Below are 26,546 nucleotides of genomic sequence, written 5' to 3' on the forward strand. Positions count from 1 at the left end.
TTCTTGGCGAGCCTTTGAAACAAGTTCAGAACCCATTTTTTTGTGTAGGAGAGGAGGCACAGTTCTGTCTGGAGGCAAGGGAATGGACTAGATGACTTCTGGCAGTCCAGGGAGGCTAAGGAGAGATCTACCCCAGTCGATACACATCCGGCATCAACTTGCTGTCCAGGTGTGGCCATCCCCAGGGACACAGAATTTAGTCTCTCTCGTTCTCTTTCCCTCCCTCCTTACTATGATTGTCTCAACAGCTCAGTGGGTCACACTATCCCCTCCAGTGTGAATTGGAGCCCTGTTTCATCCGCTCACTCATGCCATCTCCTTTCTGCGTGTGGATGCAGAAGCTCTCCCGTCTCTGGGGGAGCTCCCCTTCAGGCCAGCCGTGCTGGGCAGCCTCGTTGCCATTCCAGCCAGAGCCTGGAGCTCAGCCCTCCGGAGGGGCACAGGGCAGCGTTCTGGCAAGCAAGCATGTCAGAGCGGCTCTGGCGTTTCCCTAGAACAATTCAAATTGCTTTTTTTACACCTCACTGCACTATGCCAACCCTGATTCACATTATTTGTGCTCTCGCTAAGTGTACATTATCTGATCCGTCACCCTGTAAAACGCTGCAAGAGGAATCTGTGGCTCCTGTCTGCTGCTGACTGTGGGTCAGGCACAGGAGTCTCTGTACACATATTTTTGCAAAATGGGAAGGAAGGAATAAACCGAATGCCACCGACAACGATACCCCGCTAGAGCCGGGGGCCGGGAGAGAAAGTGCATGACTCCTGTCCAGGTAACTTGGAAGCTCCTGGAAGAGACGGTTCAACCCCAAAGCCCCAGCACCTTTACTTCCTGTGGCCTCCTTTCTGTATCACATTATTTAACAGGAAGAGACAAGCAAGAGGGGAAATAAGGCTTTGAACCTAGCTATGCAGGTTTCCTCTGACTGGAGCTAACAGGTCTGGGGAGAGCTGGAGGCGAGAGGTAAAGTGAGGGTGGGCGTGTGCGGGTGGCCATGAAGGACAACACTCCCTGTCCACAGCGCCTCCGCTGCCCTCAGCGGTGAACAGGGCTCCCTGTCCTGCTCAGCCCAAGGTACTTGGGAAATTGATCAAAGACCCTAGAGTCCTTCCATTCTGGGTCAGCTTGGGGCTTTGCTAACTGGCTTCCAGGTTCTCCTACCAACCCTTCAAGGTAGCTTACCTCTAGGAAGCCCAAGCCTTTTAGAGTGATTAGAAAATGGATGGATTTACATAAACGAACCTATCTATGAAACAGAAACAGACTCACAGACATAGAGGACAGACTTGTGGTTGCCAAAGGGGAGGGGGTTGGGGGAGGGATGGAGTGGGAAGTTGGGGTTAGCAGATGTAAGCTATTATATATGGAGTGGATAAACAGCAAGGTCCTACTGTATAGCACAGGGAACTATATTCAATATCCTGTGATGAACCATAATGCAAAAGAATAGTTAAAAATAGAATGTATATATATATATCTACAATTGAATCACTTTGTGGTACAGCAGAAATTAACACAACATTGTAAATCAACCATACTTCAATAAACACACACACACACACACACACACACACACATACACGGAAATGGATGGATTCCTACTTTTGACCAGATATCATTCCACCCTTCCACTCATTTCCCTTACAATCTGGGTGAATGGGCCACTTTTTGGTTCCTAGAGATCACACTCTGTCCCAAATGGTCACTGGAACGTTGGTAATCCATCCCAGTTGAAGCCCAGGGTCTGATTTCTAAATGGGAACAGCTAGGATCTTCTGTGGATTGGCTGAGAACCCCAGTGCACATCTGAACATGGATCCCTCTCTCTGCGTGGAGAACTTCAGGATCATCTTCACATTCAAGATGGTGACTCTCTCTGCAACAGTCCGGGTTTCCTGCACCATCTCAGCCCTGAGTTTAATTCACCACCTGTCTATGGAGAGCACACAGGTACCTGAGCCTGTCCCAGGGCCTGTGGGATGGAGCAAGCAGAACAAGAAAAAGACTTGGTTCCTGCCCTGGGGCTGCTTATGATCTGGTTGGATTGACAAATAGCTACCTTCCTCAGCTGTTCCTGATTTGGCTTCAGCCGCCAGGGCTCCTGAAGGGCATTTTGCAGCAGTGAAGCCCAGGGGTTGCCCAGCTGAGATCCACATTTTCTTCCTTTTGGCAGGAGCCAGCAGTTTCTACATGGGAGCTCACATCTCAGTGAAAACAAGAAATCTGATGCCTCACTGACAACGCATTTTCTCAACCTTCATTCTAGGGAAAGGCGACTTTGCGTTCTAGCTGCCATATTGTAGCTGCAACCCCTGATGCACCATCAATTAAAAACAGCCATAACTATGCATGGGAAAGAAGCCACAGATAATAGGCTTCCATTAGATTAAGTAGTTATATGAATAAAAAAATAAAACCTATACTTCGGCTAATTAAACTCACTCACCATCTGATTAAGATGTGTTGGGAGACCGTGGAAAAGTACCATCCACTAACTGTAGGTAATCTGGCACAGGTGGGAATTAATGGTATATTCCCTGGCACGGAGATAATGGATCTCCATAGAGGCTCATCAGAGCCATTAATAAGAATGGACAGTCCCAAACAGCTGGCTCCTTATGCTGGGGTCAGGGCAGGCCGTTCTCCGAGTAAAAATAGCTTCTCAATTCCATTCCACCTACTGAGATCACCTGCTGAGGAGGGGCAGGCATGCTGACCTCTTGAGATGCCATCAGATTTAAGGTTCCACTGCAGTTGTAGACCTGCGGTCTGGACCCAGGTGAGTGGAAGAGGAATTGTGACCCAACTGTGACCCAAGAGTATGGAGTTAGGACCAGCTGCCCTGCCTTGTAGGGCTCTCTATGCCAGACCAGAGTACTTCAAGGTAACCAGGAACCAAAGCAGTGGGTGTCCTGGGAAGGTAGACGCCCATGCCTGGGAGCTGCACTCTGCAGGGGGTGGGGCTTGGGTTACCATGGGAACCAGGCCTAAACCCAGGTATAGGCCCAGAGGGGGCCCTGGTTGACACAGCCCATAGTTGCTGTTTTGGGGGCTGAGAATCCAGGGCAAACCCCAGAAATGACCTGGGAGAAGCAGATGTGTGGAGAAAGATGAGGGTGTCCACTGGGCGGGGAGCGAGGTGGGGCTCTGAGGGCCAGGAGCTGGCTGCTCGGAGCTCTCGCAGACAGAGTATGTCCAATGCCCGTTTAGCAGCTACTCTGGAGCCGTCTCTGCCCTTTGGAGCAGCTGCGAGGAGAGCACCGGGCCTTGCCTTCTAATTACCACTAATTGGGTAAATGCTGAGATGATCTCTCTCTCCCTTCCCCTTCACTCCCCCGCCCCACAAAGGCAACTGAGAGATACAGAGAGGTCACAAGGAGACTCTTCCAAATGGAGACAGGCAAGCATGACATGGCCTGAATACCAAGCAGCCACTGCCCCCGGGGAAGGGAAGAGGAGAGAGGCTTCTGGGAGGTTCTGAGAGAGGAGGGTGGGGACATGGGGCTGGGGGGTGGGGTCTGAGATCTGGGGGCTCAAGCCACTTCCCCAGCCTGGCTTCCTCTCGCCTCTCCTCTGGAGCAGCAGAGATGTCTCGCTTAGGTGGGAGGTAACGCAGTCTGTCTTCTGGGGTTTGCTCCTTGAAGAGTCCTCCTCTCCGGATCCTTGAACTGGGTCTTTGTGTTTGGGGTGGGTTCTTCCGGCAGTCTGGACAGCAGGGTAGGGGCCCTGGCCTGCTCAGGCTGTGTGCAGGGTCAGAGGCACTGTGAACACCAATGGCGAGCCCTCCAGGGCAGAAACGATAGTGCATCTCCTTTCCCTCTGGCTCTGGGTGGGAGCCAGGCCTAGGTCTGGACAGACCTGGAAGCTCATGGATTTTTGGTTAGAAGTAATTAAGTTAGTTTCAAAAAAGGTTTTGTGTTTGTCTTCATTTTTATTTTTACTTGGGATCATATCTTTATCTTCCCCATAGCTTTGTAAAGCTGGGTGGTGACAAGGGAATGGCTATTCCATTTCACTGATGGAAAAACTGAGGCCACGAGTGCCTGTTCATTTCTACTTCAGAACCAGGGCAAGCATCCGAATTGTCTGAAGTTCTAGGCAATCTACTAAAAATCCATAATGTCCGGAAAAATATTGCTTTGGTTTTAAGTTAGGGCAGGAAAACATGCTTGTTTCAAAAAATGTATATGGATAGTGCTGAAGGATTTCAAGTAAAGTGTAAGTGTCCCAAGCCCATTCTCATCTGCTAGGTCCCAAATTTCCTTTGGGAAATTTCCCATTTCCGAATAAACGTGCATGTTTATCTCTATTTTTCTCTTTTCCACAAATTAAGAAAAGTCCTTTAACATTGTATTACGACTTCATTTTTTCATTTGCCTGTTATAATTTTATTACTCTTTACAGTTTACAAAGTGCTTTTGTCCTCACATTAACCCATCAAGGTACAAGTGGGATGAGCATTACTATCTCCAGTTTTCAGACACGGAAGCGGATTCAGAGAAGCAAAATTGCCTGTCCACCGTTAGGCAGCCGTCTGATTGTCAGAGCCAGAACTCGAACGTGGGTTTTCTGGATTCAAGCCCAGTACTCTTGCCCCAAACAACAGCAGTGGCAAAGATGGACACAGAACATCATAATCATGAGAGCAAACACTCACAGAGCCCTTACTGAGGGGGAGGGACTTCTCCATGTTCTCTGTACCTATTGTATCATTAACATCCCACGACTCTGTGAGACGCACACCATTATTACCATCCTCGATTCACAGAAGAGGAAAGCAAGTCACAGAGAACTTAAAAATAATGTGCTCAGGCTCACACCCCAAGCAACAAACCCCCGAGTTTGCCTCCAGAGTCCATTCTGCACGTCTACACCGCACGGCCACTTAGTCTGTGCCAGATGCTGCTAGGTGCCCTTTGATGTATGGTAACTCATTTCATCCTCACCAAAACCCTATATCAGTACTAATTAACATTGGACCATGCAACATCTTCACCAATGTCTCAAGCTCAGAAATAAGGAATCTCCCAACAGCACTGGGAAACTTCTAGGGCTATGTGGCCTACCTGGATACCAGAGAAATCAATCAAAGGCTCCAAAGGAACCCCCCGGGCAAATTTTACAGATACTAACAATAATATCAACTCTCATTGACTGAGTGCTAACTCCTTCCCAGGTTCATGCTAGAGGCTTTCCATACACCTCTTTATTTCATAACGTGAAAGGGTTGTCATCCTCGTATTACAGATGGAGAACCTAAGGCTCAGAGAGGTTCAGTAACTTTCTCAAGGCCACACAGTAAGTGAAAGAGCCAAGACTGAACGCAGGTCTATCTGATCCTGAAGACTGGCTTTGTTTCTCCTCAACCTATATCTTGTTTTCCGGACTGGTTGGGACTTCAGTGTCTCTCTCCTTCCTATTCCAAGGCTTGGGAAAACACCAGGGGCCTGCCTGGGGAGGAGGAGTCAGTGTATGGACCTAGCCTCTTCCATTCCAGAAGAATAATGGATCCTGCCAGCCTTTCCATGTGCTCCCTACTCTCCTGGGAAGACAAGCCCCCAGGCTATTTGTGTTTATAGGCTGGCTTGGCTGGAGACCTTGCCAGGGTTTGAGCATCTTTCTCCCACTCTGAACCCTTACCGCATTTGAAATGCATGTCTTGACACTGTGCATTGGCCCTGTATTACGACCTAGTATCTGCCTGGGTCCTTGGCATCTGCCCTTCTAGACTGGAGGTGCTGCAGCAGGCACAGCCCAAAGCATGCAGTCCAGCGTGTTGCAAATAATAGGTGCTCAATAAACGAGTCCTCCGGTACCACACTGACTTGAGTTTTCAGGGTCCGACTTTGCTAGGAGGGGCTCCGTGTGTGACAGATTCTTCGAAAGCAGTTTGCATTTGAGGTTCCAGCCTTAACTATCCTTCTTCCTCATGGCCTGTGCAGGGAAGGGAGGCTTCACGCCAGCTCTCCCCTGCTGCTCCTGGATAGATGCTCGCTCGCTCCCCACCACGTTGCTGTCAGCACCCAGCCATCTACTGAAGAGGGTTGCAGAGCTACACGTGAGGAGGGTCTGGTAAGAGCTGAAGGGTTCAGGCCAGGACAGCCCAGAACTGCAAAGCCTGCCAGTGGTACCTTTGTGTAAATCAAGGAACAAAAGTGTGAGTGTATAGGTATGCGTCTCCCAAACACTGGCTTTTGAGGCAGAGTCCAGATGCAACTTTTCACCGGTTACACTGAGGAAGGGGAGGGCTAGGGTAGAACTTAATCCCACCGGGGCAGACTCACTGCTGTGAAATGTTCTGTAGCTGTGGGGGAGAGGCAGACTGCTCCACTACCAGGGAGGGCTTTGAGGTGACCGGGGAAGACTCCCCGGTGGGAGTCGTGATCACCCTACCACCACCGCCAGCCCTGGCAACCACCATCTGCTTTCTGTCTCTGAACTGAACTACTCTGAGTACCTCATATAAATGGGATCGTACAGTGTTTGTCCTTTTGTGTCTGGCTTATTTCACTCAGCATAATGTCCTCAAGGTTCATCCATGTCATAACACAAGTCCGAATTCCTATCATTCTTAAGACTGAGTAATATTCCATTGTATGTATAGATGATATTTTGGTTTTCAGTTCATCCATCGATGGACACACAGGTGAAGTTTTAAACTCTGCGATGGCATAGTTTCTTCTCTTTCCACGCATGCAGCCAATGGTCATCCATTAACGTCTTTCTGTATTCGGTGAGCACACGTGGCGCGTCTTCAGTGTACCAAGATCTCTGATAAGATTACGAGAGAGATCGAACAGTGTCCCTGCTCTCCAAATGCTCACAGACCCAGCAGGGAGCTAGTTCCTTCATTAGGGTACAGCGAGGGCTGCATAGAGGAGGGGTGGTTGACTTCTCTGGCGGGAGAGACAGGCATGTGTATCAGGAAGGGCTTCACAGAGGAGGCAACCTTTGTGCCGTCTCTTGACAGACGAGTAGCTGATTGGCAGGCAAAGGAGACAGGGAGGGCATCCAGACAGGGGGGCTGCACAGCTGTGAGGGAGCAGTATGGGATGGGGGTGTCGGCCCCTGAGAGGCTGCAGGCACTGCCAGTGACTGGGACGTGGCGGCGGGGTTGGAGAAGGGGAGAGAGGGGAAGAAGGCACAGAGAGAGATGAGGCTTCAGGGACAGGAGGGGCCCAGATTAGCATGGGGTCCTGTTCACCGTACTTCAGGGTGTTGTCAAGGAGCCAAGCCCGGAAAAGCCTCACTAAGAAGATTCCATGGAAGAGGAGTTTAAACTAGATGATTGGACAAATGATTTTCAAAGTTATGACACCTCTTGAACTTAGTAATCCAAAGATGCAGGATCCCTGGCCTAAGGATGATTAACTGGGTCTCTAGCTCGGGCCACGTGAGGGGATGTTAGAGGTGCCAGCTGTGTTCAGCGGGAGGCTGGTGTTGGCATTTGATAACTAAGGAAGACCACCCACCTACTAGAAAAACCACAAGCTACAATATGCCCAGACGCGCTGGGTCAAAGTAGCTAAGAAAGCCAGTCCTAGCTTTCAACGAGGGAGGAACCAAGACTCCCACTGAATCTGAAACAGTGCCACACTGAACAACTAGGAGCAACCTGGGACTCTCTGAAACTTACCTAAGAGAAGGGAAGGGGACCTGGACTTGAGTCAGGACACCTGATTCAGATCCTGGTTCTCTCGATCACCAGCTGTGTGACTTGGGGAAAATTGCTTGACCTCTCTGAACCTGTTTCCTCATCTGTCAAAAAGGCATGACCAGACCCACGTTATTTATTTTCCATTAGAAATTCAGGGATGATCCGAATAAATCAGAGTGCAGGTGATTACATCTATGAGGCATTGCCTTCTCTCCAAACCCCCCACATCTGGTGCTGATATAAGCTGTGCATTGGAAATGACAAGATGGGGGTGGCCTGCAGAATAGAAGAAGAGAAGTATGAAGGGAGATGGAGGAGTCGAGCTAGGGCTCCGGGGGCACAGACATGGGTAAAATATTCCCCAATACTTGGATGTTGGTAGCAGAAATTTACTCGGGAGCTGCTCTGGGATGTCCTGGTGATGGAGTCTGGACTGAGACCATATAAAGGGTGACTGCCTGGGACTGCCTGTCTCTGTGGGCTGAAGTAGCAGGGATCATTGAGAGTTGAGTGCTGTGCCAGGTGGTCCCAGGAGCATGGCATCAGATCTGAATTCAGGAAGGAAAGCTGGAGTCTCCACAACCTCTCTGCAGGGTTCCTCATCTGTGAATCTGAAATAATACCTGCTTTGCCTGGTCGGCATTAAATGTCAAAGTGTTCTTTAAACTATAGAGGTCTGAAGAAACGTTTGCTTCTTGTAATTGCCCTTCCCCGTGCAGGCGGCTAAAACATGGTGCTGTCTTCACAAAAAACTTGCAGCTGTTCTCACTAGTTCTTGGTCCTTGGAGCCTGCCCATCTTGCCCAAGACACTTGCTGTTCCACAGCCTCAGCCGCCCAGTCTGCCTGTAAAAGCTAAGAATACGTCATAAAACTGCCCTAAGGCTTTATGGGCCCTCTTTCCCTCCCAGGGGCCGATCTTGGTGCTGTGAATCATACCAGTGCCTGTATGTGGGGCTCAGAGTGTGTGGCCAGGAGGAGGAGGGCACATGGGGTGGAGAGAGGTGGCTTCGTGGGGGGTCTTTGGAGCAGCAGGATTGTGCCACCTCAGAAGGGCTCCGGCTCTGGGTGACCTTGGCTGCCATCTTGGTTGGGCCATTTAGTCTGGCCCAAGAGGCAGGAAGGTAAAGGAAAAGAGGGAAAAAAGGTGTCGTGGTGCAGCACACAAGTTTGGAGTCAAACAGACCTTGGTATGTGTCTCACCTAAGCCATTTTCTAGCTGTGTGACTGGGCAGGTTGCTTAACCTCTCTGAGCCTTAATTTATCATCTGTGAAATGGGGATGATGATAGAACTAAGCTTACAGTGTTGTTCAAATGAGATAAATGGAACAAAGTGATCAATATGTGTCTAACATTATGGTTATTTTTTGCACGGTGTTTAGAAAGTAGTAAATGTCCAATGAATACTTTCTGAATGGATAAATGAATAAACAAATGCATGGAATGAACTAGTTGAAGAAGAAAAAGAGGAAGAAGGGAAAATGGTCTACGTCATATGTCACCACCTCCTCCTTCTCTTACTCTCTCCAGCTCCCGTTTTCCTCACCCACAATTTGACGGTTTGAGATTAGTTCATTTTCAAGGTTTCTCCCAGCTCTCATATTTGAAGACTCTTGACGCATTCCTTTACTCATTATTTCCTGATCATCTAATATGTGCTAAGTAGTGTTCTAGCTACTGTGAACAAAACACAGGAGGCCCTTGCCCTCTTGACATTTGATTTCTAGTGGTGGCAGAAGTGGGACATACATAAAATATGACGAGTGAATACAGTATATAATACGTTAGAAGTCGTGAAGCGCTATGGAGAACTGGAAAGCAGGGTGGGGATGCTGAACACGGGGAGGAGGGTATTTTGCTTTTACTTAGTGAGGTCAGGGGAGATGTCCTTCACCATGTCCCCTTGGGGCAAAGACTTAAAAGAGGTGAAGGAGTGAGTCGTGCTGATAGCTGGGAAAGTCTAGGTAAAGGGAACAGCCAGAGCAAAGGCCCTGAGGCTGGAGGTGGTCTGGCATGGCAGAACAGCAGGGAGTACCCAACCTTGTTCTCACTGAACAAGACAGCACAGTACAAAATGCATTCCCCTTGGTTGACCAAGAGAGGACTCCAGCTGTGGTCCACCACCCCTCTTGAGGCCCCGTGTCCTCAATCTCCCTATGTCCTGTCCTGGCCAAGGTATCCTGCCTTGGATACCTTAGATGGGGTTGAGGAAATTTCCTTTTAAATGAAATAATTTAAATGATATCAGTTCCTCTGCTGGGTAGAAATGAAACACCCAGCCTTTGGCTGAGCAGGAAGGATTGAGAAGTGGCTGCTCATCATGCATCTTCACCTGGAAGAAAGCGGCAGGTGAGGAAGGTGGCTGCGGCTCTTCCGTGGGGCTGGCTGCAGTACCAGCTCCCACTCAGCTCCGCCTAGTGATGGGAGGAGGCCTGGACGGGGAGTCGGGATAGCTGCTTCCCACCGAGATCCAGCCGCCAAAGGGAAACCTGGCTCAAGGCATTTCACTCCCAACCTCTGTCTCCTCTTCTCTACGACTTGAGGGTGTTGAACTCGGAGATATGTGATTTCTCCAAGTCAAGCGGCCATGTGTCTGTCTTTCCCACTAGACTCTAGACTCCTAGCAGGGCAAGCCTGATTCATCTTTCATCCTCAGCATCTATATCACAGGGACCAGGTTTCCTAAACAGATGGAAGGCTTGGTTTTAAGGGAAGGGGCCTCTCCAGAGGCTGGGGACTTTGTCAAGCAGGGCTTTATTGGGAAATAGCCCTAAGCTCAAGCCCTTTGCCTGCTCTGGCCTCAGATAGCCTTCTTGACCGCCCACTGACCCCTTCAGCCTCGGGACCTTCTGCCCAGGGGTAGTTGATGGGAAGAATCGGCTTGTTTACTTTTCATTAACCTCTCTCAAATGGGCTGTGTGTAGGGGGAGAGATGTTGGGGGCTGGTTGGATGGGTGGGCGGGCCTGGTGTCAGCCTCTTCCTCTGAGAGACCCTCTTAGGCCAATTCACCTCTACATCTTCCTCACTGCTCCTGAGTTCAAAGCCCTTCCTGGGAAGAGGCCTCCCAGCCCCCAGTCCTGGGAGTCTTCAGCCTTGCTCTGGTCTCACTTGGAGGCCAGCTGCCCTAATGAAGGGAACCTATGTTCCTGCATGCATCCCGATGCTCCTGCAGAGGGAGGTCCCGCTGGCTGCAGGCAAGGCGCCCGTAATTGGCCTGTTACTGATCTGTAGACGGTAATTCTGAATCTGCCATGGCTGCTCCGTGGGGAAACGAGTGGTGGGGATGGAGGAGGGGTCTTGACTGCCAGAGTCTCCGGGAAGTTGCAGTGGCCCTCATGTCTGCATGGCACTGACTGGGTTCTTGGGGCTGCATCCTCTAAGCCTCCTGCTCCCCAGTTTGTGGCAGCAGAGAGGATGGGGAACTGGGGGAAATGTCTCTCTCTTCATCCTGATTGGCTGGCAAAATGGGTGGGGGAGAACAGGAGGTGGACTCTGCAACCAGACCTATCCGTGCCTTTTCCCATCAGGGAGCTGAGGCATCCTTGGTGACCCGAAAGTGACATTTCGGGCTGGTGTGTCAACTGAAGTCCCTTCCCGTGGGAAAAAAAAATAGCTCCAGATGATTGGGCCACATGCAAGCAGAGAGACTGCCTGGGCCATTGACTTAAAAAAATAATGACTATAAAGAAGATAATAAAACCTAACTTCAGCACCTTATTTACACGGTCTCAGACCCACACAGAGAAATCCCTAAAGCCTTGGCTCGTCTCTCCAAGACAGGCTCTGAGACACAGGGCAAAGATGCCGGGCCTGGCGCTTTAGGTGTTCCAATGGCCTCTGAGGAGTTCTTCACATCATCTGAGTCTCTGTTAGTTCGTTCGAAAATGGGGGTTCCGGGCTTCCCTGGTGGCGCAGTGGTTGAGAATCCGCCTGCCAATGCAGGAGACACGGGTTCGTGCCCTGGTCCGGGAAGATCCCACATGCCGCGGAGCGGCTAGGCCCGTGAGCCATGGCCGCCGAGCCTGCGCGTCCGGAGCCTGTGCTCCGCAACGGGAGAGGCCACAACAGTGAGAGGCCCGCATACCGCAAAAAAAAAAATTAAAATAAAAATAAAAGAAAATGGGGGTTCCGATGGAACAGGGTAGGTGAGAGAATTATGTGAGAAAGCAGATGGGAAAATGCTTTATAAATCAGCACTAACAAAATTTAGCTATATTACTGTTGTGTTCATTTTTAGTAGCTCCCAATAAGCAGCATTTCAAATCAAGATTTGTATTATGAACAAAGGTTTTTGTACCTGGGTTGCAGAAGCCCACCATAACTTCTGCCCCCAAATGCAATGAGGGTTTAGAGGGTTTCAACAGCTTCCCCCAGGCCCCACCCAACACCAGCCCACACTCAGGCAGCCCACACTCGGGCAGCGAGCTCCAAAGACCTTGGGCAAGTGACCTAACCTCCATGGGTCTCACCTCTTTGAAGCGCTGTGAGCTCTGACATATAATTCACCCAAAGATGCATTCTTGTTCTCTTCGGCCACCTCTCTCCTCTACTCCATCCCTTCCCTAATCCTGTCCTAAACCTTTCCTTCTCCTCTCTGGGGATCTACCCTGGCCTCTGAATCTTCCCTTTGCTATCCTCACCCACAAGCCCCCTTTCCTCATATTCTTTGGTGTTTTGGCCAGAGAGATCTGTGTCCTTTCCCAAGAGATGTCCCTGAGAGTTCTTTAAGTGGCTGGGAGGGGAAAAGGATCGCGTGTATTTTTGATACCAGAGATAATCAGGTGATTGTGCAATTAGCAGTAATTTGCTCGCTCCCGTAATTTCCTTTTAACAAGAGCCCCCTTAAAAAAATAATAATAAAATAAGAGGGCTTTCTTTTTTTTCCCCCTTGTTTTGTCTGGAGTGTCTGTCATCAGGAATTTGGTCCGACTCCCACGCACTCCGCGTGGCAGCTGGGGGGGAGGGGAAAGATGCCGGCGGCAGAACTCCTGAGGAAGAGGATGTGCCTGGCGGGCTGCCCCTCCCGGGCTCCCCGCCGGGCTCAGGCTGTGGGATGGGACCGCGCGGGAGGAGGCCACTCCAGTCTCCAGAGACGGACTCCCGTTGACTGGCCCCCACCGCCACCCGGGGCCCCCTGGGTGGCTGGGAAGGGGCCCTCGGGAAAGACACCAGAGCCCGGGAGGGTGCAGCCGGGCTCACAACGGCTTGGTGAGTGGAGGGAGGCCCTCCTGTTCCACGTCGCGGTCGGGGTGCAGGGGCCAGCGCTCCACGGTCCATCGGGCCCAAGCTAGGGCTCCGCATCACACTCGACCCTCACCCCATCCCCAACCCTGCCGCGTGGGCTGTGGCACAGAGGTGGCAAACACCCCCAGGGCCTTGTGCCCGGTAATTACCAAGCAAATTCCCAGCGAATTCCTCTCCCCACCCCGGGGCAGCGCCTGCTGCGTGTTCTCTGCTTCAGGCCGGGAATGTGCAAACAGCGCCCGGGAACCTGCGGGGACCCGTAATTGCTCTGGAGTTGCCCGGGACTTTGCAAGGTAAGCACGCGCCGCGCTGCTCCCGGCACGGTGCGCACCGATCGCCTGGCGCCCTCCTTCCCTCCCTCGGAGGATGCGGGGACTGGAGGATGCGGGGACTGCGGGGACTGCGGGGACTGCGCGGACTGCGCCGAGCCAGGTGGGCGAGCTCTGATCCCGCGAAGCTGAGCCGCGGCCAGGCGCTAATGGGGCCGGGGTGCGGGAAGCAGGTGGGGACAGGAGTGACTTGTGGCGGGAGAGGGGCCACCTGGCCACGTCCCCGGGAAGGAGGGCCTTGGGGGACATGGGCTCCTTCGATCCCTTCCCTCCGGTGGAGAGGCTCCTCATTGATGAGCCTTGTCATCATCCTTCAAGTGTAATTTTTTTAAATTGCAAAAATCTTACAGAGCTATTAACCTCAAAAGAGTTTAACATATGGCAGACCGAGTCTCCCTCTTACCCTAATTATAAGGCTTGCAGTAATGGGGCTGTCTTTTAAGTTACAGCTGCTGCGCTTTTGGCTTTCGCTAACATTACATCCTATTAAAGAGCTACATTAAATGCATGCAAATTGCTGGAGCTACCGCGCTCTCCCGACCAGTGAGGGGGACGGATTGCAGCCGAGGCGGCGATATCGAGGGTCAGACTCACCCTGCTGCGAACGCCATATGATCTATCAATCAAACTCCTCTCATTAATTAACTAATTCATTAAATATCTTTATATATGAAGGCCCGGCCAGGCGGAACATTGTGTTGACAGGGACGTCCTGTCAGCACTTAGCCCTGCGCGCTCTCCTCCCCTCCCGCACAAATCACCCGATGACTAAGAGAGGTCAACTTCCCAGTTTCTGCAGGGACCGAAGCAACCGCTGTGCCCGGACCCACCCCTGGGAGGCCCTCCTCTCGCCTTCCGTCCCATGACCACCTCTCAGGGAGCCTGCCCTGCTCTCACCGTGTAGGGTTGTAATGAGCTGTATTTATGGGTCTGGTGCCTTGGCTTCCCTGGCACCTAGGGGGCTGGAACTGGACCAAATACGGCTCATTGGGGAGCCCCAGTGCCCAGTACAGGACCCAGCATGTAGCAGATGCTCTGAATGTTTACGGAAGGAACACATGCTGTATTGGAGGGCTTTCCTCTCTCCAGAACCCCCAGCACTAAGGGGGCCTCCTTTCTAAGCTCTCTGACCAGTTCAGAGCTGGTCATCCACATGGCCACAATCTCAGACAATGAAGCAAACTCTGGCAAGAAGAATGAAACTATGTCGTTCTATAAACAATAAAGAGACATTTTAGAGTGGATGGTGGGCTTCCTTAGTTGTTTATATACACACATACTTATATATTTGCTGAGCAAACTAGTATATAATCACTCCTTTGCTATATTATCTTATTTAATGTTGACTTCAACTTTGCCAGGTGGTTATTTTTACTTCCAGGCTAGGGGAGAAGAAACAGAGGCTGGGAAAGATTAAGTAACTATTCAAGGTCAAGTGGCAGAGCCAGAATTCAGAGTCCGGCTTGCTGGATCCCAGACCAGTGCCGACTGCTCTGTCATAGGCATGCAAAAAATAACGCTTGAGGGCTTCCCTGGTGGCGCAGTGGTTGGGGGCTCCCCTGCCGATGCAGGGGACACGGGTTCGTGCCCCGGTCCAGGAAGATCCCACATGCCGCGGAGCGGCTGGGCCCGTGAGCCATGGCCGCTGAGCCTGCAGCATCCGGAGCCTGTGCTCCGCAACGGGAGGGGCCACAACAGTGAGGGGCCCGCGTACCGCAAAACAAACAAACAAACAAACAAACAAAACGCTTGAGAGGTCAGGGGATGTGCTGCTTTCCTCGGTTGTCTGCTGTTCCCTTTTTTCCCACAGCTGTCTTTCTCTCCTTGTTTTGTAGCAGCCGCTGTCACCACTGCCTTCTCCGCTGGGCTGGTGGGTCTTTGCTCTATGTTTGGGAAGATGGAGGTCACAGGACACCCCATGATCAAGGCTGCTGGCTCTTGACTGTGCTTAGAATGGCTTGGAGTGATTTTCCATATAGAGCACCTGGGCAGACAAAGCCAGTTGCCTTATAGCTGTGTTATCTGGCAAAGAGACCTGCGCCCTGAGCAGCTGGGTACAAGGAATGGGAATGAGATGAGCACCTCCAAACCAGCTCCTGGAGAGCACTCCTCTACCGGGCCCGGGCCCCTTTAGAGAGGGCAGTCACAAGTGAGAGCTACAGGTCAAAATAAAGAGGGTCTCTGCAGAGTTTAGCTTTGGTTCCTGCTCACGTTAAGTTCCCAATCTACCCAGATGAAGTGAGCTGTGCCAGCAAACTTCCAAAGCCTAGGAATTCCTGGAAAAACGCATTCCCAGATCCTTCTGTACTCCTCTCACCCGCCTCTCTCCATCTCACTCACTCTCTTGCCCCCCTGAGACATGGGGCTAATGGACTTCGGCTGTTAGCAGCCGGGATGGTGGGCACCAACCTCGCCGTGGGCCTCTAGAGCTTCCTCTGGCCCCCTTGGTTCCCAAGAATAGTTTTGGAATGGGGCGTGCTGTGCTAAGGGGGGTTAATGGTAACCTCGGAATCAATTTTCCCTCCCAGAAGAAAATTCTCCCGGCTTAGACGGCACAGACTGTAATAGTGAAAATGGCTCTAGATTGGAAAAATTGGCACGTTGTAGTCCAACAAGGCAATTTTTGAATTGTTCTATACAGCTGTGTGCCTCTGGACACTATGCTGCTTGTGTCCTAAAGCTACGGGATGGAAAGCAACTTTCCAGCCGAAAACAGCTCTAATGTGGTTTTTTCTTTTCTCACCCCAGCCTGAATTTGTTGGTTTGTTTACCTGCCCCAGATCCTTGGAGCTTTGGCCTCTACCTTAGCAGCTGCCAGAGCTATTGGACGAGAGAGTGCTGTGGCCTTCTGTAGAACCTCACTCCTCAGGGCGATGGGCCTGGGAAAGAGGGTTTCACAGGCTTCAAGGAGAATCTGGGGCAGCTCAGGACCACAGCTCCCAACCAGCTTTTCCTGGTCCGTGTCAAATCTGGGCCTCTCTTGGACCCAGAAGAGGAAATGTCGGATGGTTATGCAGGGTGCTTGATTTTGATGGGCTGTGTTTCCTCTATTATAATATGCAAACCATTTTGTCTTGTTTTTATAAACATTAAAATGCAAAGCAACGCTTCTTAGAATAAAAATATATGATATATATTTCAAGTAATAGAACAACAGAATGGGAGAACTGCAAGGCAGCATACCGCTTACTTGGTAAATGTCCTCATTGTACAGATGGGGAAATGGAGTTGGCCCAAGGTCACATATCTGTTTGGTGGGGAAGGACTTGCTCTCACTATACAGCGCTCCAGGCTTCAGATAATGGTCCAAGTGGCCCGCGAAATCGTTCGATTTCTCTGTTCTTGTGGCCACAGCTCTCTACTTTAAGCTTACCCCCCCCCTTTCCATGAGTCATCTTAATGGTGGGCCTTATTTGGTGACTCAAGATTAGAACCACGTAAAGGGTTGAAATGGAATTTGGAACAAGTGCTAAACTGGGGCGTGACCTGCTAAGTGTTCCCCCTGCTCTGTTCCCCCACAGCCCATTTCCCCCAATACATCCTGAGATCTCTACCAGGCCCGTGGATCCTGTCATCCCCTTACTCCTCTGGATACAGCTCAGGTTCCTTTCTATGGCTTATCATGTGATTCATGAGATGACTTGTGCCTACTTCTCCAGCCTCACATCTCGCAACCATTGACCTTCTGCCCTGCACACCCCTGTCTTCACCCCGTCAAACCCAGTTATCCCATTGCATCTGACCCTCATTCACCTTTGCATACCTTATTTGCCTTTGCACATTCAATGATACCCTCCTCCTAGAAATCTCTATCTTCCCCAACCTGTCCCCCTCCTTCCTACCCCCTTCACCTGTCTAGATCCAACTCCTCCTTCAGTCTCAGCTCAAACACCAGATTCTCTTCACCAAGCCCCACAGTCTGGATTAGGTGCGCTTCCTGTGGACTCCTAAGGCATCCTTTGCTTCCCCTGTGCTATCGCTTACCACTCTGTATTGCAATTGTCTGTTGACCAATTCGAATCTTCCATTAGAATGTAAGCTCCAGGAGGGCAGTGCTGTGTCATGTTCACCCCAAAGACTGTCTGGCTCATGACAAGCACTGCCTGAGTAGTTGAATGACACATAAAAATGCTGCTACTACCACAGCAGAAAACAACCGGTATTTATTGAGTGTTTTCCTCTGCCGGAAACTATGCAAAGTGCCTTCTGTGCATATCACCTAATTTATATTAGTTCTTGTATGAACTGAATGAGGTGAGAACAAGGGATTCTAATCCTGGCTCTGCCTCTAGCTGCCTGTGTGACTTTCAACAATTCCCGTGGTTTCCTCATCTTCAGAATGAAGAAGAGAGAAGGGGGCAGACAGACTTCATTTGTCCGTTCTTTTTCCTCGGCAAAAAGGGAATCAAGACTCAGTGTATGCAGGCCTGGGGAAAATCAACCCTCAGGATTCAGAGAATCAGCGGACACAGAGGGTCAACTTTCTAGTCCGGGAGCAGGAGAGGCATCTGGCCGTGAGGCTGGGAAGGGCAGCGGGTTGCTCTCCCATGCTGTGGTAGAGCTTCCAAATAGAGAAGCCCGCTGCTAGCTGAGTCATTAGCGCTGGTCTCCTCACCTCGGGCATTGTCTGATTTAAGTGTAATAGCTTGTTTGGTGGATTTTGCCTTCTATAGAAATCCCCCCAAGAGTGAAGTGTCGCATTCAGCTGGGAGAGCACAGGCCTTTGTGCACTGATGGCCCGGCCTTGACTGAATGTGTTTGGAGTTGGTTATCAAAGGGGAGGATAAATTAGAGCACAGGGCTGAGAAGAGAGGAAGAGGGGCCCTTTCATGAGCAGGGCTGAGTACTTAAGCAGCTGACTTGGAGCTGGGAAGGCCCTGAGCCTGGCCCTCTTGCCTTCTGGCAGTGGCAGAGCTGCAGGCAGGCCTGGCTGTACCCTGGCAGAGCCCAAATTCTGAGGTCCCACCAGGCCCTGGGGGATGGGGGTGGGGGCGGGACAGGAGGAGGGGGGTGGTGAGTGGTGTTGATAACAGGATGGCCTCCAGGGCTTGATGGAGGGCTCCTGGGGTGTTGATGAGCCCAGTACCCTCCCTCCTTGCACAGCTTTCCCCCTGCCCCCTTCCTGGATTTATTGAAATCACGTTCTGATGGTACGGTGGGCTCCAAGGGACCACTTTGGTCTTGGGGTTGCTGTTCAGGGGCTCCACCCCCATCTGCCTCTCTCCAGCCCCCAACACACACTTACCAGCTGGCTCCCAGGACAGTTTTATGGAGTGTACTGGTCAGCCAGAGATATTGGAACTCCCAAAATAAGAGATCCTGGGCATTCGACCCTCTCTATGGTCTTGGCTTCTGATGTCCAGATTCGGAGGCCAAGCTGGGCACAGCTGTCAGCTGAGCCACAGGCAGGGCTGCCGAAATAGTAAATTACACCGAGTGCCCAGTGCCCAGTTTTTGCCTGCAAGAACGCTTCCCTCGTTTTTTCAGTGGGTATCCCTCCCCCTCACCCCCATCAGTGTCCCTGGGCCCCTCACCGACAGCTTCTTGCCATGTGTGATCTTGATCAACAAGCTCACCCCTTGAGGAACCAGAGAACTTTTGTTTGCTGATTAGCGCTTAACCCTCAACAACATCTTAGGTTCATATCATTTTCCAGCTGGAAGGAACCCAAGACACAAGCTGTAGACCTAAAAATAGGTCTATTTTTAAAACCCGTTTGGAGTTGCAGATATTTGAAAGCATTGTCTGAAAGTTATGACCCCTCACCCCAGAAACACACATATGTTCATGCATACAAAAGTTTAGCTGCCATTTCTAGGGGATTACACCCTCTGAATCTATGTATACAATCCCACTCTGGCTGCACATTTGAATTTTTTTTTTTTTTTTTTTTTTGCGGTACGCGCACCTCTCACCGCTGTGGCCTCTCCCGTTGCAGAGTGCAGGCTCTGGACGCACAGGCTCAGCGGCCACGGCTCACGGGCCCAGCCGTTCCACGGCATGTGGGATCTTCCCGGACCAGGGCACGAACCCGTGTCCCCCGCATCGGCAGGCGGACTCTCAACCACTGCGCCACCAGGGAAGCCCCTGGCTCCACATTTGAACCAGCTGGGAGCTCTGATAAAATTCTGAGGTCTAGGCCTTACACACGTAGACTCTGATTGAAACAGTCCAGGGTGGGATCTGGGCATCAGTAGTTTTTCTAAAACACTCCAGGAGATTCTAATGCAGCCAAGATTGAGAATCATTGCCCTAGGGCCCCTTAGACTCTCCTCACTACTCTGATTAAGAACCCCAGCTGTGGACAGTCAATGCCTGTACAGAGAGGCACGTAGGAAGGCTCACGCTGGGGTGCTTGTAGGGATGGGGTAGACACAACGAACGGATATATCATTTTGCCCACTGCGTTTAAAATCTTTTTCTTCTTCCCTCACCCCTTGAAGGGTGCTTCTTTGGTGTTCATTTAAAATAATTTTAGCACCCCACAGTGGGAAGGGAGCCCTGTTCCCTTGATGTGCTCTGTCATTTCAAGGAACTCAATAAAAATTTCGTTTTGGTGTTCATTCAAGGCAACTACCTCACAGAGGTCTTATGCTGCAAACTCGAGTTCTCTTTTCATCTGGTCACCCCCGGGGAAATTGTGTATTTGAAATTCAAACAATATTTGGGCAAAAAGCAGTTCTCATTATATGCGGTGGAGAAGGCCATTGAGAGAAAAGCACGGGGAAATGATTGAGTGACATTTCTATTTGCTGGTTTGACTTTTCCGCCAGAGGCCACCGTGCTTTGGGGCCGCCAGAGAACCTCAGCCTCCTAGTATGGTCTGGAAATGCCAGACCCCCGGAAAAAAGAATTCGGAGGAGAAAAATGAGTGGGCTGGAAACGGATTTGAAGAGTCAATGTGACCTCACACTGATGTCGTTAGTGAGATAGGGAGAGAATTCTGTGCTTTGCACAAGTTCTGTCTAGGAAGGAGATTGTTCCAGTTGTGGACTCTCAAGGTTGAAGGGGACTCAGAGATCGTCTGGATCTACCTTCTTTGGTAGGTGGATCCCCTCTCTACCATTTGAATTGGCCCTGGTCGAGCATTTAGATGGATTCGTACATTTGTTCATTCATTGATGGGCCACCAGTAATGTCTAGCCCTTGGCAAGTTGTGCGGGGAATTCAGAGACTGATGGGTCACCCCTGCCCCGAAGTAACTTACAGTTTCCTGAGGACTTGAACAGCCAAAATGCCAGGGAGACATGGTAAATGCTGTGAGGGCAGGAAGCTGCGGGGTGGGGCCGGGTGGGGATGTTAACCTTGACTGAGGATCCATTTGGAGCCGCGTAGTAATTTCCCCAAATCATATCTCTTAATCGTTACAGCAACTCTGGAAAATAAGTACTATTATCATCACCCCCTTTCTATAGACAAGGAAACTGATTTTCAGAGAGGTGAATGTGCTTTCTCAAGGTGACAGAGCCATTAATAAGTATTTTAGAATAGGTATTTAAGAATAAGTATTTTAACCCAGTATGTCCCAGGCCAATTCTCTTGCCACTGTAACAATCTGCTTTCCTAAGAAGAGTTCAAAAAGGGCAAAGACTGACTTTTGGCTGGGCTAGGGCATGAGAAGGGAGGGATTGGGGCAGGCAGAAATGGGGCGATAGAAAGTACACCGAGAACAAAGTTTCCCAGGCTCAATAGTTCTGGGGGAAGAAAACATAGCAGCTCAGGCTGGAAAGCGGGGGTTGAGAATGAGACTAGGAAGCTAGGTTAGGACAGGGTTTTGAAGGCGCGGAAGCTGCCGAGGTGGATTTGGGGTGGGCTAGAGAGTGAGAAAACCCTAAACATTTTTGAAGAAAGAGGGAGTCTGATGTGAGCATTGCTCCTCACAGGAGAAAGAGTGGAGATTTTGATTCCTGGCCCTGTCACTGCCTCTCTATGCAACTTTGGGCAGATTATTTAATTTCTCTGTGCCTCAGTTCTTTCATCTGTAAAATGGGAATGATAAACAGTACTTACCCCATGGAGCCGTTGTAAGGATCAAATGAGTAATGTCTGTGGAGTGCTTAGAATAATGCCTGACACACAGTAAGGTCTTCATAAGTGTTGGATATAACTTTTACCCTCCAGGAACTTAATTCTGATAATGGTATATATAGCAAAGGGTGACGTGGGGAGAGATAGAAGGCCCAGATGTTAGCTGGGAGGCAGTTGTAACAGTCTGGGCAAGAGGGTCCGAAGGCTTCACCTTGACTGGTACCCATGGAATGTAGTGAAATACTGGGAGGGAGAATCAGTGTTACTCTGCTTCTGATTGGCTGTGGAGGTGCACTCAGGAGACCCCTGAGGTAACTTGCAGCTGGGAGAATGGCAGTGTCAGTTCTAGACCTCGGCACTGGGAGAAGCTGCAGGTGAGTAGGGGAAGACGAGAAGGTTGGTTTAAACCCATGTGAAACTAGAGTGAGAAGCAACCCCAGAGCCAAAAGAGGAGCTGGGGTCGGGGGGTTGGTCTAGCCCTGCCCCTGGCTTGTTACTACATGGCTGCTCTGCTACTTTGTCCCCCGACCTGGGTCCTGGGAAGCTCTGTCCTCACGCTACCTTTGATTCCTGTGCTCCCGTCTCCTCTGAGCCCTTCCTGAGTCCCCCACATGCCCTCTGCAGCTGCTTCCCCAAATGGTCAGGGCACAGGGGCCCTGGGTCCCTGTCAAAGCAGATCGCATCTCCTGCTGCTGCTTTGGGAAGGCTGGGTGTGCAGGATGGGTGAGCAGAATGCCCAGGCTGTGCGGATCAGGAGGGCGAGGGAAGGATTTGGGGGATGGTGGTAAGTAGCAGCAGGAAATAAGTATTCTGCCCAAGGAGGAGAAAATTGGTGAGTGACCAGCTTTGGGGGCTTTCAAGGGCTTCCTGCTGCTACAAGAATCCCTTGATGGGGACCCAGTGCCCTTCTGAATTCCCCACGCCTGTCTGATAGTGTGCACGTGGCATTGGGAGGGGTGTGGGTACCAGCTCACCAGCTGAAAGGGATGCTGAGGGAGGCTGGAGGGCCTCTGATGAGTATGGGGGCTCAGCCTGGACCTTCCATCCCCAGTCCTCTATCCTCCATTCAATCCCATCACGCCTGTGGGCATCAGGGATTCAGACAAAAGGAGGCTTGCAACGGAAGGGGGAGTCTTATATTGAAATTACCAGGCTGCTGTCAACCAGGCGCCCTGCCCCACAGAACAGACGCCAGACAGGTTGCAGTGTGTCAGGCCCGGGCCTGCCTGGTCCTGGCAGGGGGTCCTGTGGGCAGGCAGAGTCAATTACCCAGAAAGGTTCCACTTAACTTCCCCTGCTGTTTGCAGACCCTGCCCCGGCCTCTGCATCCTCGCTGGCCTCGGCCAAAGCACCGTCGGCCTGCCCTGGAGCCGGCTCCCTGCCAGCTGTGTCCTCGGACATGTCCAGGGCCACCGGATCCAGGAGTCTAGCTTCCTGCCCTCACTGGCTCCAGGGCTGCCTGCTCTGGCTCTTGGCCAGAGGATTTCCATTGGTCCCCCTGCAGACCCCGCAGGATCCTTAGGTGGGAGGGGCCTCAAGGGGCTCTCCTGTCCCTCTTGTGAGGTATCAGCATCCTACATGTCCTCCTCTTCCTCCTCCTCGGTCACCTGTCCGAGTTCAGTGGGTGGTGACAATCTGGTCTCAGCAGTCGGACAGACGTGGGTTTGAAGCCGGAATCAGCCACATACTGCTGTGGCACCTGGCGCGTTGATTTAACTTCTGTAAACTACAGTTCCACCATCTGTGAAGTGAAAATAATAATAATATATATCTCATAGGATTATTGTGAGGATCAGAGAAGATGGTGTAAAGTGTCTGAAATGCCTGCCCAGGGTAAATGCTCACCGATATTCTTTCCTTTCTCCCCGTGCCCTCACCTCTTTCTCCTCCTCCCCCCTCCTCCCCCCTCCTTCCCCTCCTCCTCCTCCTCCTCCTCCTCCTCTTGGCCTCCTCTTCTTCCTACTTATTCATTTAAGATCCTCACTTATCAGGAAGTTTGTTGGTTTGGTTCGTCCTTTCTGCTATAGAATCCTGGATTGAGAGAAAACCTAGTTTCTAGTCCAGGCTTATCTATCATTTCTCTTCAGACAGAATTGAGTCTACAACACCAAAATATATTATGAAATTGGAGTATGCTTTCCCCAATGGATTAATGCCATTTAACCAAGGTCAAGGTCTTTGGGTTAAGTCCTAACCATCCTTGGCTTCTACCCATTGAGCTCCTGAAGTTTTGTATCTCACAGACATTTCCTCTCTCTGCACCCCCTCGACCAGCCCAGTCATCTTCCACATGTTTTCTGTTTGTCAGAAATGCCCCAAAGATGCAGTTTAGAGCTCCTGCAGGTATAATGCTGTGATGGGATTTCAGCTTCCAACATGCACCCCATGGATGGACGGTAGAACACTGTCATTCGGTCATTAAGTCATTCAACAAACACTCACTGAGAGCCTACTGTGTGCTTGGGAACTGAGGGTTTAAAGGCAAATAGACAACCCAGCCCTTCAACAAGTGAGCAGTCTGCTGGGGAGGTGGATGAGTAAACAGATAATTAGAATCGAATGTACCAGATGCTATGATAGGAGTAAGATAATGTGATGGAAAAGGGGTTGGAGAGGCTTCTTTCTGGGATGGAATGGGAGCTACATTCTGCAGCTCAAGTACAATTGATATGGGTACATTGAAACCTGCACCGTCCCTCCAACTCTGAGGAGGAGAGTGATACCGAAAGATGGAAGCAACCAGCTTCTCAGCGAACTCCAGTCCAGCCACCAGCCATCTTCCTCGGGCTGGACTCTTCGGTTGCAATCCGCTCACAAGGCCCTCTGTCCAAGGGGCCTCGGCTAGAGCATCTCAGGTCTGGGGCAACGTTCCCCATCTATCTCCTCTGCCATGCAGATGAGTGGGGGAGGGGGGTCTGACAGATTCTGTGAACAGTGATTGCACCCTAGCACTGCCCTAATTGTGCCAGACAGGACTGTTTAAATACCACCAGACAGAATATTACTCAAATTAAAAATGAGGCCTTAAATGTCATTATTTGTGTCATTATTAATAGCCCCTAATTGTGTTCTCTAATCATCACGAAATTATGTTAGTATTAATATTCACGTCAAAGCTGCCTAGGGAACTTGGAAGATTGAAAAAAAAAAATTATACCATATGTCAGTTCCCATGAATGTGAAGCAAAGGCTGGTTTTAGTGCTTTAGTTCCAACTGGAGATGAGATGGTGTTCTCCATGGCTGGGGACCAGGATAGCCTCTGACTGCAAGGGCCTCCTTAATTTCTGCCCCCTGAGTCACTGCCTCCTGGACCCCTCCACTCACAGGCATGGGTAGGACCTGTCCTCCTGGAATACTCTCTAGGTCTCTGCCAGCTGCCCTCACTGGTGAGGGGTTTGGTGTCTGCTCCGACTGGAAAGCGTTTGGTGCCCTGGGACATGACACTTTTCCTCTCCTGCAGCTTTGAGACCTGCCCGTGTCTAGACACCATAATGAGAAACGCGTGGCGAGCCTGCCTGTCCGCACTCTCCATCTACTCACAGACGCCACCTCCGTGCCTTTGGGATTCTGCCTGAACTGCCCTTCCGGGCTCAGGGAAGTGATGCAAAAAAAAAAGAAAAAAGTTGGAGTCTCCCAGAGAAATGTGTTGTATGATGTAACATAGAAAGAACTTGTGGAAAATAGAGATTCAGAATTTAAAAGTACACACAGAGTGTCCATACAATCTGGAAACAGGTGAATCTGTGTCCTCAAGGATATCTTTATCCTCCTGTAAGGAACCAAATAGAATTATCTGTGTTTCCACATTTTTTGGACAGCTCTGGATTTTGCCCCGTGCTAACCTTGCCGGGGCTTCTTTGGGGGAAACACTGACTCCCGCTATGAGGATGGGCTCCCTTAGGATGCTTTATTTTCTTATCAGAGGCATCGGGAATGAGAGCTTCTGTGGGGGGGGGGTGATCTGCGTGTGCCTCTCACGTCACATGGGACTCGAGTTCTGCCTCCCCCTCGGACTGACACCAGCCGTAAGAGGTGGGGAGGTAACGAGGCGGGCCATATTTGCCAATTAGAGATTCCCTCCCTCTGGGGATGTGTGGGGCGAGTGCCCTGGGACCCCCAGAGGCATCAGCCTCCTGCTGACATCACTCACTAGCTCCTCTTCATCGTGTCTACAACATTCCTTTAGGCTGCCTGCTCACCGCCTCAGTCATCCGCTAATGGAGTCCACGTGACCGCAATGTGTCAGACAAATCTGGGGCAACCGCCTCACTCTCTTCCCGGAGCCCTTGGAATTCTCTGGAACTGAGAATATTCAAATGCCTTTCTTGGTGAAACAGCAGGCTTCCAACCCGCCCCCCCCCACCCCAAATATTATGACTTGAGTTAAATATAACCCAGAGCATGAAAATAACAGCACAACATGGGGATCGGAGAAGCCATGGAGTGAGCAGCTCACACACAGTCACACTATCTGTCACCCTGGGGGTGGCAGGGCAACTGCAGACCCCAGGGCCACCCAGGCAGAAAGCCCACAAAACCCCGCAGAGGTCTGGTGCCTTCCGGGCCGGTGAGTAGCTAGCGACGTTAGCCTGGATGGGCCTTCTCTCTGCTGCTTTCTGCATAGATTCTCCTTTTCCCTAATCAGATGTGGTGTGACTTAAAGAGTTGAGGAGGATCTATCTTGAGTGATGGGTGCAAAGGGAGACGTTCCTGCTTTTTCAGACGTGAAGGGAGGATCAAGGTAGGAGGGGGACCCTCGGGCAGCGGCAGGTCCGGCTGGCATGCTGATGTGGATTTCCAAACCCAGAGGACACACGCGTGCCCCTTGTCACCGGACCGCCTTTTAAGATAATCTAGAAGGAGAAGCTTGATCTGCGCGGAGGGGAGGGTGGGCGGATGCATGTTTAGGGCCAGGAGTCAGGTTCTCCAGCCTCCTTCGTGACCTCATGCATAAGCGTCCGGTAAAAACTCAGTGGGTAATAGATAAGCAAAAGGTTTTCTGAAAGTCAGACTCTCTGAATTCCAAACCCAATGATTACTGTAATTGTTGGCCTAGGGCTGGGTTTGAACCAGTGAACCTACAATAGAATAGTTAAATAGGCCTCCTCTCAGAGCCCTTCTGCCACTGAGTTAACCCAGCAACAGTCACGTGGCTGCTTCTCTCTCCTCTGCTTTGGGCCAAATAGCGAATAGCTCAGGCCAGTCCAAAAGAGCAGATACATCAGTGTCTTCTTTGTATTACGAATACTTTATACACGTAGGAGGATTTATAGCGTTTGTAACATG

At 50.8% G+C, this 26,546-nt stretch overlaps 1 long non-coding RNA gene across 1 annotated transcript in view; it reads left to right on the plus strand.

Moving 5' to 3' along the window:
• The first annotated feature begins 12,707 nt into the window (after positions 1-12,707).
• Positions 12,708-26,546, plus strand: part of LOC136794589 (uncharacterized) — a 31,810-nt gene continuing 17,971 nt past the window's right edge. The window contains exon 1 of the long non-coding RNA XR_010841579.1: positions 12,708-12,866. This is a non-coding gene — a long non-coding RNA (uncharacterized lncRNA). The remainder of the gene's footprint in view (positions 12,867-26,546) is intronic.

Source organism: Kogia breviceps, chromosome 7 (genome assembly GCF_026419965.1).
Source record: "Kogia breviceps isolate mKogBre1 chromosome 7, mKogBre1 haplotype 1, whole genome shotgun sequence".
In the NCBI taxonomy this organism is placed as follows: Eukaryota; Metazoa; Chordata; class Mammalia; order Artiodactyla; family Physeteridae; genus Kogia; species Kogia breviceps.